This window comes from Centruroides sculpturatus, unplaced genomic scaffold (assembly GCF_000671375.1).
Source record: "Centruroides sculpturatus isolate CEXI.00-Female unplaced genomic scaffold, Cexi_2.0 scaffold1524, whole genome shotgun sequence".
NCBI classification, from domain to species: domain Eukaryota; kingdom Metazoa; phylum Arthropoda; class Arachnida; order Scorpiones; family Buthidae; genus Centruroides; species Centruroides sculpturatus.
The window spans coordinates 231,942-247,438 of record NW_019387049.1 but is presented as its reverse complement, the minus strand read 5'-3'; the positions used below and the strand labels follow the sequence as shown (position 1 = coordinate 247,438).

The 15,497-nt window shown below is 29.9% G+C and overlaps 1 pseudogene; it reads left to right on the top strand.

Annotated features, from left to right (window-relative positions):
* The first annotated feature begins 3,338 nt into the window (after positions 1-3,338).
* LOC111616103 lies at positions 3,339-4,705 on the top strand (annotated as a pseudogene).
* The last annotated feature ends 10,792 nt before the right edge of the window (positions 4,706-15,497 follow it).

Genomic DNA, 15,497 nt, shown 5'->3' with positions numbered 1-15,497 from the left:
TACGAAACTTTTACTAAGGAAATCTGAAGAGAAATTTTTTGGGTTCTTTATTTTCAGAATCTCTATTTTCCAGTTTTACATGAATTTCTTGTTCTGCCAGTTCTTGAAGGTCATCGTTGGTAAGGCTCTCACCAGAAACCTGCAGTAACTCCTCAATATCCAGCTTGTCTACATCTCTCAGTTTTGCTGTATCAATAGGTTGACAATTTGGTCAACGATAGGCTCTTTTTGTTGAGAATTCTTGGATACCTCTAGCCATAACTGCTTCCACACTCCATTCATGCATTTATCAGTTAATTTTTGCCAAGTCAAGTCGGTATTGCCTATAGCAGTGTTTTTCAACCTTCTTGAATACGTGACCCCTTTACAAGTTGAAACATTCTGGCAACCCCCAGGGCCGTATTAAAACTATGTCAGTGATTTTAAAAACTACATATTTAATTTTCTTTCTGTTTAGATTTAAATATTGATCAAAAAACCAATTGTACTGTAAAATAAACAGGCACAGCTTTCTCACTGAAATTGTAGTTTTTTTATTGTAGGGCAGGACCTATCAAAAACCTGTCTTTTTATTTTACCTACAACCCCCGTGTATGGCTTTGTGACCCCCCTGGGGGTTGCAACCCACAGGTTGAAAAACACTGGCCTATAGAATCCATGATGTTATGTTTTTTCCAAAATGTCATTAAACAAACATAAATTTAAAAAAAGTACAGTGCTAGGACAAATTGCCACCATTTTCTGATTGGTTCATGTTTGTAAATAATCATATTATATACAAATCAATGAAATGCCATGATAATTTGAATTTGTATAAATTTTTTTTATTTTGCTTTGAGCTGACCGCATTATATTGAATTAGCATTATGCAGGGTTTTACAGTACAGGTATACCTCGACTTATGTCATTTCGAGTTACGTCATTCCCGATTATACGTCGTTTGTCAAAAAAGTATATGGAAAAATAAAAATCAAGTTTAAGTCATTTTACTCAACTTTACGTCTGTTCTCCACAAATATTGAAGTCGTAATATCACTAGAAAAATGTTTAAAGCACATAAAATCATACTAAAATATATACATTTACAAGTATGTACTGTATTTATAGTACATGCATTCGTAAATTTAAATTACTTTTTTCTGTACTATATTAAAAACTAAAATTTATTTGTTTGTAAGCTTAAATTAGATCCTTATTAACCATATATTATTAAAAATGCATTAATAAATAAAATACAGAATGGGAATTGGTAATTTATGGTTTAGCCTAGTGGCAAGTAGATTCGGAGACAAGTAAATTTGACTTACGTCGTTTTTCGACTTAAGTCGTTCTCTTGGAACCAATTACCGACGTAAGACGAGGTATACCTGTACTTCCATTTTAATTTCCAGGTATTTTTAACCTGAATAGGAATATATTTTGGGAGTTCCTACTTCTTAATATTGGTCTTTTAAATCCAAATTTTCTGAAAATCAATTTGTTTTATTGAAGTTGGAGAATTTTTAACTTCAACGAAAAAAGATGCTAATTGTTTTTTTGCAAATTAAGCACGTAATTTTATTGTTCACTTCCATACAAAAATAGTTCAGTTTCCACTTTTCTTGCAATTCTCTTACCTAGTCATTTCAATCTTTCATTTTTTAGTTAGCATTGAAAGTGATATTTTCTGTATAAAAATTAGGGTTTAAATTTTTTATTTTTAAACTTCAAATAACTGCAACTACATATACTTAAATTTTTTTGAATATGTTATAAAAAAAAAAAAACACAAATCTATAACACGTTGATTGGGACAAAAAACTAGCCCAAATGCCTTTTGTTAAAATTCGAAGAAAATACAGTTATGCACTCGACTGTGACGGATCTGCCTACTTGCCGTTTATGGCTCTGCAAGTGAAAAGAAGACTTTCTAGCAAGTTTTCAAGCTTGGAATCTCTAGATTGAAATTGGCTTGAAGTTACTGGTGAAGTGCGAAATCGTGGCCTAGTCTTCCATGGTTGACCAGTGCATCGTAGCATATGACATATGGTGGCAAAGTAATGATGCGACAGTTACTTTCTGTTTTCACTATAACATATTGTTCTGTTTTTCATTTTACTGCAGAGCATGGTGGCTTTTACTGCACTATTTTAGATGCGATTTTTTGTTTTTAACTATGTTTTAGTAGGGTATGCAATGAGAGTGCACACTAAAAACAGATTTTTTGAAATTCTTGTGCGAGGTAGAGGGAGAGAGTTAAGGCTTAAAAAGTCTTAGCCCCAAAAGGCAGTACCACAAATGTGGTTTATAAAGAGGTAGACTGGGGTAACAAGCTCTATTTTTCAATAAGTATTTATACTTTAGGAATTTTTAGATAATGTCTTTTATGTTAAAAAAAAAAATTGAAGTCATGTTAATCATAACTTGGAATTCCATAATATTTGAAACTTGAATTTAGGTGCATTAGCAGTCCATAGTTTGAAACAAACAAAAATCAGTAATTTTACCAAATTAGTAACAACTAATGATTGAGAATCTTAGTGAAGTACTGAGAGAGGGTTATTTCTATCAAATTGCAAAATCCACACAAGCAAAGTCATGGGTAACAGTTAGTATTTAGAAACACAATGCTAGATATCATAAATGCCTGTGCTGTTTTTGCAAGTTTTGATAGTTCATTTATCCTTCATCCAAATTTAGTATTGCCTTTAAAATTTAATTGCTGCTCAATATATATCATTATTTCATCAAATAATAAATTTACAATATATTCATGACTTTGTAAATACTTCATTTTATCTCATAAATATTATAAGCTACTTTCAATATTATCTGTAACACAAAACTTACACATGAATTTTCTTATATTCTTTGGGTGGGACGGGCAGATCTAGGTTTTTTGGGGCATAGGGTTCATTGAAGTCGACAGGGGCCCATTTTTTGTTAATAGAAATAATACTATAAATTATCATTATTATTAACTATTATTACACGATAAGTGCTCATTGTTAATGGAAAAGTTTTAAAAATTTTTGAGGGCCCAGAGCTTAAGCCCTATTAGATCAACATCACCTTTTTTTTTTATTTGTGGTTTTAGGCCCCTTACCGCTCAGAGAGCACAAAGAGGCCAGATCAACGTCACCTATAACAAAGCCTGTTGACAGCAAACTGGAAGGAATATTGCGCAATCATAAGTAGGCCATTTTGTACATTGTGTTACATGTGGAAGAAGACAGGTTTGTCTATGTTATGAGTTTAACTTCAGTGTTGATTTCCTGTGTTTCAGTATCAATAATGCCAGATAAGTGTTGTGCTCCTGGATGCAGAACAAATTATAACGGTGGGCTTATATTTCTTATATTTTTATGATTTCTAGCTTATCATTACCTTACAAGGAAGTTTTGAATATTTTACCTGTTAAAACTATTAGAGGTGATATACTTCATACATTTCTTTAAAAAATTATTATTAGAAGAGATAGATTTTACTGTAGTAGCTGTTGTATCTGACAATAATTCAATCCACAGTAAAGCAATATTCTTTTTTAGTGAACCTCTATTAGTGAAAACTGAATACTGTCATCCAAATGATTCAAACAGAAAACTGTTTTTTGTTATTGATTCAGTTTACATTTTTAAATACATATGAAATAGTTGGTTGAACAAAGCACCCAAGATATGATTTATCCTGATTTTGATGATACATCTACAGTTCTACAGATTGTTTCCTTTTCAGCTTTAAAACAGTTGCATTCAAATGAAAAGCTAAATTGCTAAAATGGGGAGTTAATTTGTCATTGAAATCTTTGTATCCTTCTGATATTGAATTCCAGAATGTGAAGTTGGTCTTACACATTTTCACTCCAAGTGCCTACATAGCTATGAGGGAATTGGGCTGTGTGAAACATTCTGATATCTGGGAAAGTATTGCAAATTACATTGAGGTAACTTGCAGGTGGTGGGATATTGTAAATGTGAAAACACCTTTAAAAGATGTAAGGCTTTGAAATCCATTTTAAGAACCTATAACCAAAAATTCAGATCATATTATAAGTTTTCAACAAAAATTTTTAGATTGGCTACAGAGGTGGGAAAAGTTATGTGATGCAGCAATGTTAACAAAAGAAACACATTTTGTTCGTAAACACTACTTGTGCATTGCTTCAGATAGCATAATTCTGGATTTATGATAAAGGAAACAGCTACTTCCTTTGTGACTAGTTAGAGACATGATTTAAAGGATAGATTTGGCAGGTATCATCAACTTGCTGGATCTCATTACCATATTTCTGTCCGCCAACTGTACGAATGTGAAACCAAGCTGCATATTTAAACAACAGTGCCTCTAATTTTGAAATCACATATTTTTGGTGAGGTTTCTCTTCCATTAAGTGATATTCCTGATATGAGTCATTTTATAAAGCATGCAGCAGAAGATTATAATTGTGTTTTGTCACAAAGTTTAATAAGTAACTGTCATGTTGACGATGATGACATAGATATTTAATAATGGCCATACTGAGTCTTGAATACTAACATACCTGGGTATACTTGCTATAGTATGATTAAAAAATTTAAATGTGATTGTTGTCAAGTGTTTTTATGGTCACAGATTGGTGCTGATGACAACAAAGAAAACAAAGCTGCAGAAAGGTTGATCAGGGCAACTGATAGGGGAGGTCAATGTTATCCGCACATAGATGTTGTGACTTGTGTCTTTTACTATAAACGATACATATATTTCTATTAGAATTTGCTATAAACGATATTTGACAATATCGTTTATAGCAAATTCTAATGAAATTACTCCACTTATTGTAAAATAAGTTGTGCGCGCCTATTGGGTTAAGACCTTGTATGTATAACAGATGAATTAATTAATTTAAAAATGAATATGGTAAGAAATATACATTATTTAGAAAAATAGAGATTAAAAGATAATATAATAATTGGAAAATTTGAAAAAAATTTACTTCTATCAGTAAAGTTCCAGGCCCAAGTTTTAAACTTATTATCACTATAACAATGTTTTTCTATGCTGTTTAACAGTAACGGAGTGCTGAACGAAGTTAAAGTTAAGGTGTTTTAACTTTATTAAATTAAAAAAAGTACTTTTAAGCAGCATAAATTTGTTCAATTGAAACATTTATTAGCTTACAATATGCTCGATAGGTAGATAAATAAACAAGTGATGTTATAATGGGCACTGACTAATGCTTATTTTTTGGCTCTCATACTTTTTTCTTTTGCTGATATGTTCATAATGCACCTGCTCTCCATGCTGTGGAGAATTTATGATTCTCTAAAGTTTATAGCCTGTCCTGCTAGACTGCTCTTGTGAATATGTCAGACTTCTGCTTATTTAATATGTCTCCTGTTCTGGACCTTTTGTATTATTTCTGCTCTTTCCCATTTCACAGAAACCTCTATCGTGTCTTCTATAACATATGTCGTTAAGGCAGTGACTAGTTGCTTATTCTGTACGTCTGCCCGTAGCATTTGCGGGGCCTGGGGCAAATTGAAATTGTGGGATCCTTTCTAAAAATAAACTAATTATTAGTAAAAAAGAAAAAACTAATAAGTAAAATAATTAATGTTATCTTTTCAAAATTTATTTAAACAAAATTCTGGAAATTACAAAACAAAAGGTGTAAAAAAAGAAAATACTTTTAAAAAATCAATTTTTCAAAAATATTTCCTCAAAATTGATGAAAAGATATTTATCTAAGAAAATTCTAAGAGCACTTCGAAATCATTAATAAAAACAAAACCATAAACCTAAATGATGGAATGGAGGTAGACGACGTGTGGGAGGAAATGGGAGGAGCTAAAGGGAAAGGGAAAAGAGGGGAAAACGGTCTAAAAATGCCTTAGGGGACATAACATCAACACTGGGCAGATGTCGATCTAAAACTTAAAACAGGTTAGTTAACCATTGTATAACTATTGTAGTAATTTACCAATGTAATAATTAAATTTACCAAATTTATAGAAATGTAAAAATCCTGAAGAGGGGTGCAAATTAAAGAAAATATTGCACCCGAAATGCATAGAAAATAAAGAATACGAATGAAAGCTTTGTCTCTGATTAAATGCGGTCCAGGCACAAAAACGGGGGTTATTTAGGTACAATTAACCGATAAAGTTTTTTCATCAATTTTGAGGAAATATTTTTGAAAAATTGAATTTTTAAAAATAATATAAAGTAAACCGCACCATGGATATATACATATCTATTACTATAGAAGAAAATACTTACTTAACATTGTACGAAGTATGTTTGTATTTATTTACTTTTATCTTAATTTTTTTATTGAACCTTATGCACTATTTTATGAAATATCAATTTTGCAGGCTTTTATTGCAACGAAATCTTTTATTAAATCATCGCAATTTAATTTTTCACATATTTTGTGCTCAATAGATAAAAATGTCAGATTTGTTAATCATTCCTGTAACATTGTTGTCCGTAAATAATTTAAAATTAGTTTTAATTTAGAGAAACTTCATTCTGCCGATGTTGTTGAAATTGGAATTGTTAATAATCTTAAACTATAGACCAGATTTGGAAGAGCCGTGCATATTTCTCAAGTAATCTGTTTCACTTTTTACACTAGAATCCTCCGTCACATCACTTAATTCTTCTAATGTTGTTATAATTTTGTTTAAATCAAATCTAACTGTTTTCACAGAATTTATTCAGCATTCCCAATGTGTATCTGATAATGGTTTCAGAGTTGAATTTGTTAAATGTTTCATTAAAAAAGCCCACTTGTGAACAGATGTGGAAAATAGTAATACAGTTTTGAAAGTGTTTCAAAAAATGTCATAGCCATAGGAACCGAGGAAGCCATATCACCTATTAATGAATTTAAATTGTGCGCAGAACATGACACAAAAAATGCTGTCGATTCTTTTCCAAAATCCTTTCTTGCATGCCTTTTCTCTTGCCTACCGTGCTAGTCCCATTGTCAAAAGCTTGTTCATGGCAATCGTTCAAAGAAATAGTTAAAGTTTTAAGTTGTTTACATAATTCCTCTGATAAATCAAACCCTGTACTTTTCGTAATAGGAGAAAAACCAATAAAGTAATCATTCATTTCAACTTTCGTTTCATTCATTTCATTCTTGTTTTTCAGGCATTCTACAATTCGAACAATGAGAGTCAATTGTTCAATACAACTTTTATCAATAGTACAGTCTAACTGTACTGCGTAATATTTACTTTTTTATTATTATTATTATTTCATATTTAACTTTGTTTGCCAACAGATTAATTATCTCGTTTTGAATTTTCCAACCTAAATAATGATCGTTTGTTTATTTATCTTTGATACGTGTTATATGTTCTGCCATTCTTGCATTGAATTTTGAAATTAATTCCAATTAAACCTAAAAATTTACCATTATACTTTGTAAAAATTGTCTGATTCGTTCTACAAAGTGTGTCATTGTTTTTAGCTAAATGTTGTATACAAAATATAATCTTCCTAAGAATTTCACACCAATGTTCTGCATCTGAATTTAATTGTCTTTGATGAAAATCATCAATTGTTTGTTTTTTTTGCAACCTGTTTTTTAGCTCCATAAAATCTCTAAGTGAATATCTCTGTGGCTACAATACTTCAAGTTCATTTAAGCGAATTTCAAGGTGCTTCCAGTCAGAAACACCTTCATTTACTAATGCTAAAGATGATCTTGACAATTGATTAGGACATAAATAGCAGTAAAAACAAAATACCTTATCTTTTAGTTTTGAATAGAGAAGCCAGTTTCTGCAATATTTTTCTCCATTTAAATGTACTTTTGTATAATAAGATACATTAAATTTTCTACCCAGTTCATCTATGGAAAAATTATAATTTATTATTAATTAATAAAAACATTGTTCAAGTAACAATCCGATTTTTCTCAGAAGGGTGTGGTGGCCATGTTCCAGGATCGTCTTCCAATATGATCGATAATTCTTTAGTTTCGTCGTTTGCACTAAGAATAAAATCTCCTTGACCTTCATTTATAGCTCCATCTTCATTCAATAATGAAGGTAATTCTTTGTATGTAATTTGTAACTCTTCTTTATTTTGTACACTAGTGCTAGCTATAGCCAGATTGTTCAGTTTTAAAATATTTTAAAAGACTATCTGTTTGACAACTTTCTAAATATTTTTTATTTTTGACATGTTTTCTTTTCTGGCTACCACTTTAATAATTTCTATTTTTATCACAATNTTGTAAAGAAAACCGAAAATATTAATATGATTTTCAATTTGTTCAAATCTTTCTTGTAAAGAAAATACAACTTGTTCTATTATTACTAATAAATAATTTCTGTAGAAGTTTTTCTGGATTATTTAAAAAATCATTCTCTCTAAATTCTTTAAAAATTCCATCAACCTTTTTAAAAGCTTAGTTACTAAACTTAAATCACAGTTAGGTTTTTGTACAGTTTTACTTACTGTATTGACTGTTGTTAATAATTCATACGAAATTGATAATTAATTGCATGCCCAAGTAAGGAATCTGTTTCACTTTTTACACTAGAATCCTCTGTCACGTCATTTAAATATTCTAATGCTGTTATAATTTTGTCTAAATCAAATCTAACTATTTTTCACAGAATTTATTTGGCATTCCCATCTGATAATGGTTTTAGAGTTGAATTTATTAAATGTTTTATTAAAATAACCCACCTGTGAGCAGACGTGGAAAATAGTGTATACAGTCTTGAAAGTGTTCCAAAAAATGTCATAGCCATAGGAACCGAGGAAGCCATATTACCTATTAATAAATTTAAATTGTGAGCGGAACATGAGAAAAATGCTGTCGGATTTTTTTCCAAAATCCTTGCTTGCACGCCTTTTCTCTTGCCTACCGTGTTAGTCCCATTGTCATAAGCTTGTCCATGGCAATCGTTCAAAGAAATATTTAAAGTTTTAAGTTGTTATATAATTCCTCTGATAAATCAAATGCTGTACTTTCGGCACAGGAGAAAAACCAATAAAATAATCATTAATTTTAACTTCGTTTCGTTCTTGTTCGTCAATTGAGAGTCAATTGTTCAATGAGAGTCAATTGTACAATGAGAGTCAATTGTTCAATACGATCTTTATCGGTAGTACAGCCTAACTGTATTGCATATTTAATTTTTTTTTTATTATTTCATATTTAACTTTGTTTGCCAACAGATTAATTATCTCGTTTTGAATTTTCCAACCTAAATAATGATAGTTTGTTTCTTTATCTTTGATACGTCTTATATGTTCTGCCATTCTTGAATCGAATTTTGAAATTAATCCCAGTTAAACCTAAAAATTTACCATTATTTTTCGTAGAAATTTTCTGATTCATTCTACGAAGTGCATTGTTGTTTTTAGCTAAATGCTGTATACAAAATATAATCTAAGAACTTCATGCATCTGAATTTAATTGTCTTTGATGAAAATCATCAATTGTTTGTTCTTTTTGCAACCTGTTTTTTAGCTCCATAAAATTTCTAAGTGATTTTTAGTGTGGCAACGATAATTCATGTTTATTTAAGTGAGTTTCAAGGTGCTTCCAGTCAGAAACACCTTCATTTACTAATGCTAAAGATGATCTTGAGAATTGGTTAGGACATAAATAGCAGTAAAAACAAAATACCTTATCTTTCAGTTTTGAATAGAGAAGCGAGTTTCTACAATATTTTTCTCCATTTAAATGTACTTTTGTATAATAAGATACATTAAATTTTCTACTTCATCTATGGGAAAATTGTAATTTGTTACTTGAACAATGTTTTTACTAATTAATAATAATCTGATTTTCTCAGAAGGGTGTGATCGTCATGTTCCAGGATCGTTTTCCTATATGGTTGATAATTCTTTAGTTTCTTCGTTTGCATGACGAAAAAAATCATCTTGACCTTCATCATTTATAGCTCCATTTATGGCTCATCTTCATTCAATAATGAAGGTAATTCTTTGTATGTAATTTGTAACTCTTCTTTATTTTGTACACTAGTGCGTAGCTATAGCCAGATCGTTCAGTTTTAAAATATTTTAAAAGACTATCTGTTTGACAATTTTCTAAATATTTTTTATTTTTGACATGTTTTCTTTTCTGGCTACCACTTTAATAATTTCTATTTTTATCACAATCTCTACTCATACTCGTTGCTAATGTTATGAATCCTAGGAAAAATAGAAAATAAAATTGAAATAAAAAATGAATAGAAAATAGAGATTAAAAAATTATATAACAATTGGAAAATTTGAAAAACTTACTTGTGTCAGTAAGTTTCAATCCCAAGTTTTAAAGTTATTATTACTAAAACAATGTTTTTCTCTGCTGTTTTTCAGTAATGGAGTGCTGAACAAAGTTAAATTAAAACACCTTAGTAAATTAAAAAAAGTACCATTAAGCAGCATAAATTTGTTCAACTTACAATTTATATTATAAAAACTATTTTTTTATTTGATTAAAAATAGTCAAAATAATAATTTATTTTGATTATTTTTAAGGTAATTATTCTTTTATAAAAAAACTACTAATAGAACACTAATAAACACAAATATATTTGAATTTATACATTAAACAGTTATTTCTTTAGTAGATCATAAAATCAATTAGTAGCAAAGTTGTATTAAGATTTATGAGATTTTTCTGATGTACCTTACAATTATACTTAAAAATTAAGTTTTACGTTGAAATACAAGTTGTTACATTTTAATTATAAAACATTATTATGCTGCATCTTTTTAAGTGTAGGGTCCGGGGCGGTTGCCCCAGTTGCCCGGCCTTAGGAGCGGCTCTGTGTAAGATAATCCCAATCATAAACAATCTTTAAGGTTGGCATTAGTAAGTTGGGATATGATTTTTGATTTTATAATATTCATGGTGAGAAATAAAGATTCACACAAATATGTGGAATCAAAAAATCAAAATTTGATTTTGAAGGCTCTTTTTTTCAAAAGCTTATACATTTTATGATCAACTAAATTCCAAAAGTCTTCATTGTATTGTGAGAGTTTAATATGATGTCATTTTGAAAATCTAAAATCTCTTCTTCAATTTTTGATGTTTCTTCTTGAAGATGTTCTGTTATAGATTTAGTAGTTGCAGTAATCTATGTCTACTTGTGTAGTAAAAGGATTTACGAAAATGTAGCCATGGGTTTGATAATGGTAATTGCTAATTGCTGGAATCTACTTTCAAACTGTTCCAAAAGTTTTTTTAAGATAAATAGTATTAGGTGAATTATTTTCACCAGTCACTTTTTTCATAGTTGGAAAGTGTACAAAAGAATTTTTTGACAAATTATTTATCCAAAACTATTTTGGCTTTGAATGTCTTTATAGAACTAATCATTTCAGCTAAATGTTTATTATTCCCTGGAGATCCAGGTTTAAACTGTTCAATTTTTCACATATGTGAGTTAAAAAAAAGTCAAGTTCTCCAACAGTTGTTGGTTATCTAATTGTTCAAACGCTTGACCTTCCGAAATAAATAAGTTTTTTTCTTCCAAAAAATCAAAAAATCAGCCAAGTTTTTTGTATTTATTTAACCATCTTATATCTTTATGTAAGATAAGGTTGGCTCGGGAAGATTTGTCCTTTTCTACAAGGGCTTTAAACAATTATGTGGTAAAGGATTTGCTTGAATTTTGTTAATTATTTTAACAACATTCATAACATGTACAATGGATAATATTTTGGCACATTATGTATTATCACTGCATCATAAATCAAGATTCATTAAGTTCAGAAAGAATTTATCTTACTTGCAATGGGAAATAAATCTTGTTGCAGCCCAGCATTTCTAATTATTGCCTACCATCAGTAATTATTGCTGATAACTTGTGTAAAGGCATATTAATTTCTGTTGAGTAATTTTTAAAGTTATTTTAAATATTTTCACCCCTTGTTCGCTCTTGCATTGATAGTAACTTTAATAGTTCTTTCAAAATCACTGAATACCATTGTTATCATTACTGCAAATTGTATTGTATCTTATATATCTGTTTACTCGTCTAGTTGTAATGAGAAATATTCACATTCTTTCAAGTTATTCATATAAATCTTTTGAAATCACCTGGATTCTCCTTATACTTGTATTGTTTGATAATGGCAAATCTTGTATTGCTGAAATAATTTCTTGCTTATTAGAAAATCCTTCAAATAATGAATTGGCTGCACTGAGAAATGCTTCCTTAATTAGTTCATTTTCTAAAGATGTTTTTTTGATTTTGCCAACAGATGAGAAATTTTAAAGGAAGCAATAATGGCATTTTTATTTTTATTTATGTGGCTGGTAAGAAATGCTTACTGGGTAGATAATCCCAATTTTAGTTGATTAAATTTTTTTTCTTGATTCTGGCTTAGGTAGATAACTAATCTCAAAAGAACTGTGATTGGTTTTGTAATGACGTTCGACGTGTTTTTTTTTCTACTGACAACACTGTAGCATATTAAACAAATGCATTTCTCCTTACTTTTGATACAAAGTAGTCTTCTTCCCAATCTTTGTTAAAATGATAGGTTTGTTGTTTTTACTAGGATTACTTATTTTTTAGGTAAAATGTTTATATACAAAGAAAAACACAACACAATGATACCATGCGACAACAACAGTATGAGTTTGACAACAGCAAGCAATGACAACTACAGTAGAGCGTCTATTATCCAAATCAATTGGGGACTAGGGTTGTTCGGAAAATCGATATTTTGGATAACCGATTATGTACGAAAAAATATATTAACCTATCGCATGTTGAAATTTTTATCCGTTTTGCGTGTTGCTTTGCGTTGAATTTTCATCGATGTTAAGCCTAACAAAGACTATTGTATCGTTAAAACTTATTTTTTTATTTTGTACAAAGAAAATAAATATATTGAAAAATATAAAAACAATAAAAAAATTATACTTCAGAAGTTAATTTAGTATCAGAAACGTAAAATATTTGATTAGCTTAGGACATAGCCAAAGATTGCAGCGCCACAGCACTGGCAAAAATTTAAATTTGCCGACTGGAATTTTTTCGGATAATCGACGCTCTACTGTAATACCATACTACTAATACAATAGAGGTGCTATTTGAGACATGATTATAATGGGTGTGATGGATTGGACAGTGGTCAGTGTAGCCAATTTAGCAAATTTTTCACTACATCTAGCAAGATTTTAAAAACTAAAGTAACTTTTCATTTTCTTTATTTTTAAGATTTAATTTCTTTTCATTATTTCAACACTTTGCTGCGGACGCTTGTAAATAGCTCTGTGGGCGCAAGGTTGGTAACTTTTGATATACACAGTATATTTAAATCCTGTATTAGGTATTTTAACCTTTATTACCAAACACAATAAGCACACTTTTGTTGTATCTTTCAAAAAATAAAAACTTATTTATATAATTTTAGTAAATTAGTTTTGATTTCTTGGAGAAGTATCAATACATTCTATGTCTAACTTCTGTGTACCATATAATATATTTTAATTCTCAAAAACCTTATTTTTGACTTTACTTCTAATTAAAAGTAACCTCTATCAAATTTTTTTTGTTATATAATTTTAGAGTTTATTAAAATTTGTATTTAAAGTAATACGTATTTAATTTATGTGACCATAATATAAAAAGAAACAAAATATCATANTAGGGGGGTCGACTGTATATTGTCGGATACATTGTTTTAATTATCTCTACAGGTATGTCATCCTTCTTGCCTACAACCATAGTATCTATTGTATACCCAGAATAAGAACTGTCATCTAGAACTTTCTTCCTTTCAACTCAACCAGCACGCATCAGATCTCCATCCTCTATAAGATCCTCTACAAGGTATTTATCCCTACGTGAATCTCATGTGAACTCAGCCTATCTATCTAGTGGTCGCAAGAGAGAGAGTCAATATAATCCAATATTGTATATTGTAGTCTATCATTTACTTTTGTTGAAATTAAACAGTTATTTAGTTGTTAACTTTGGTTTCTGAATACATTACTTCCATCAGACTCTCTCTCCGTCTCCATCCAGAACCCAATCACTTGCACACACAGCTACTCGCGTGACCTACTTTTTAACCTACACTAAATCACCATCATGGCTCCCGTGTCAATCTGGGGACAGTGGTGTCAGTCCTGACAAGGCATCAAAGAGGTGCCGACCCTCCAGTCACAGTACTATAAAATACAAGTTTATGACTTTCTCCTTAAATAAATCTTTTAAAAGTAGCTTGAAATTTGCAACATAAACATTTTGTGACATTTTGAGTATCATTTCATAATGGTAATATAATAAAATTTTCCATTTGTGGCCAACTTTTACCAGTAGCTGCCATCAACAAGCTCCCCTTTTAGCCAAGTTTGATCGTTTATTTTGTAAATGGAGGGTCATAAACAAGACAAAGAAGAAAAATATCCATGTTCTCTTTCTTTTATTTCATGTAACTAAGAAACTTTATTTTTTCTATACTTCATTTAATCTCTAGAACATAACATGCACCCAAGATTTTGCACTTATAGGCTGTACATTTTCAATTACATCATCCAATTGATATCAAATGCAATTCCTTCTCAGGCCATTTCTATGGCACTAACTTTTGCTGAAGTGCTGGTCACATCAATTACCACTCCTAGCAAGTATTCCTCCCTTCACAACATGCAATCTCTGTGAAAATGGTCTCTTCACTGATATGTTTCCAGAAAAATCACTTCTGTTCAACTTAACTGCAAATTTAGATAACCAATCAGAAGCTACATTGGCCTGAGAAGTGATTTTCATCAATGGACTATTTGAATTTAATACTAAAATAACAGATTTTTTTCCCTCAACCTAGGCAGAAATGGTACAATGGCCACAAACTAGTGCATCTACCCTATAAATTGCAATATATATTTGTTTACATATAAAATTAAAACAGATTCCCCATATACTTCAAAATTGAGTAATGCTTTGTCTGTGTCTAACATTGTAGGAATGTTGTCTTATTCTAAATTCAGTTTGTTGTTTAAAGAAATAGTTAATGTTTTAATCAAATTAAATTCTTCTTGTGTATGTCGTTATCCAAGAATTAATATTTTTATCTTAAAATAAATTAAAATAATAGAATATTATATATTTTCTTGTAATATCCATATTCAAACCTGTGAGGAATACATCATCACCATTCCCTGTTTTCCACCAATCACAGAGATTTGAAATATAAGGTTTTTTGGAACATAGTTTTATCTACTATTCATATTACATATTTCAACCATCTATACAATACTCTTAAGATACAGCTCTTAGTATATTGCTGACATAATTTCCAGAATTTTTAGTATAATACAGTTTTTTATAGAAATAAATAAATTTTAAAACTGACAACTCATTCTCTAGCACAGTGTTCCGCAACCTTTTTCTACTCGCGGCACACTTATGACTCGACACGACTCAACACGGCACACCAAAATGTTATTCCCCTTAAAAATGTATTTATTATACTATTAATAGAATTACGTAATGCCACTAACCTATTATTATTATTATTATTATTATTAAACAGAC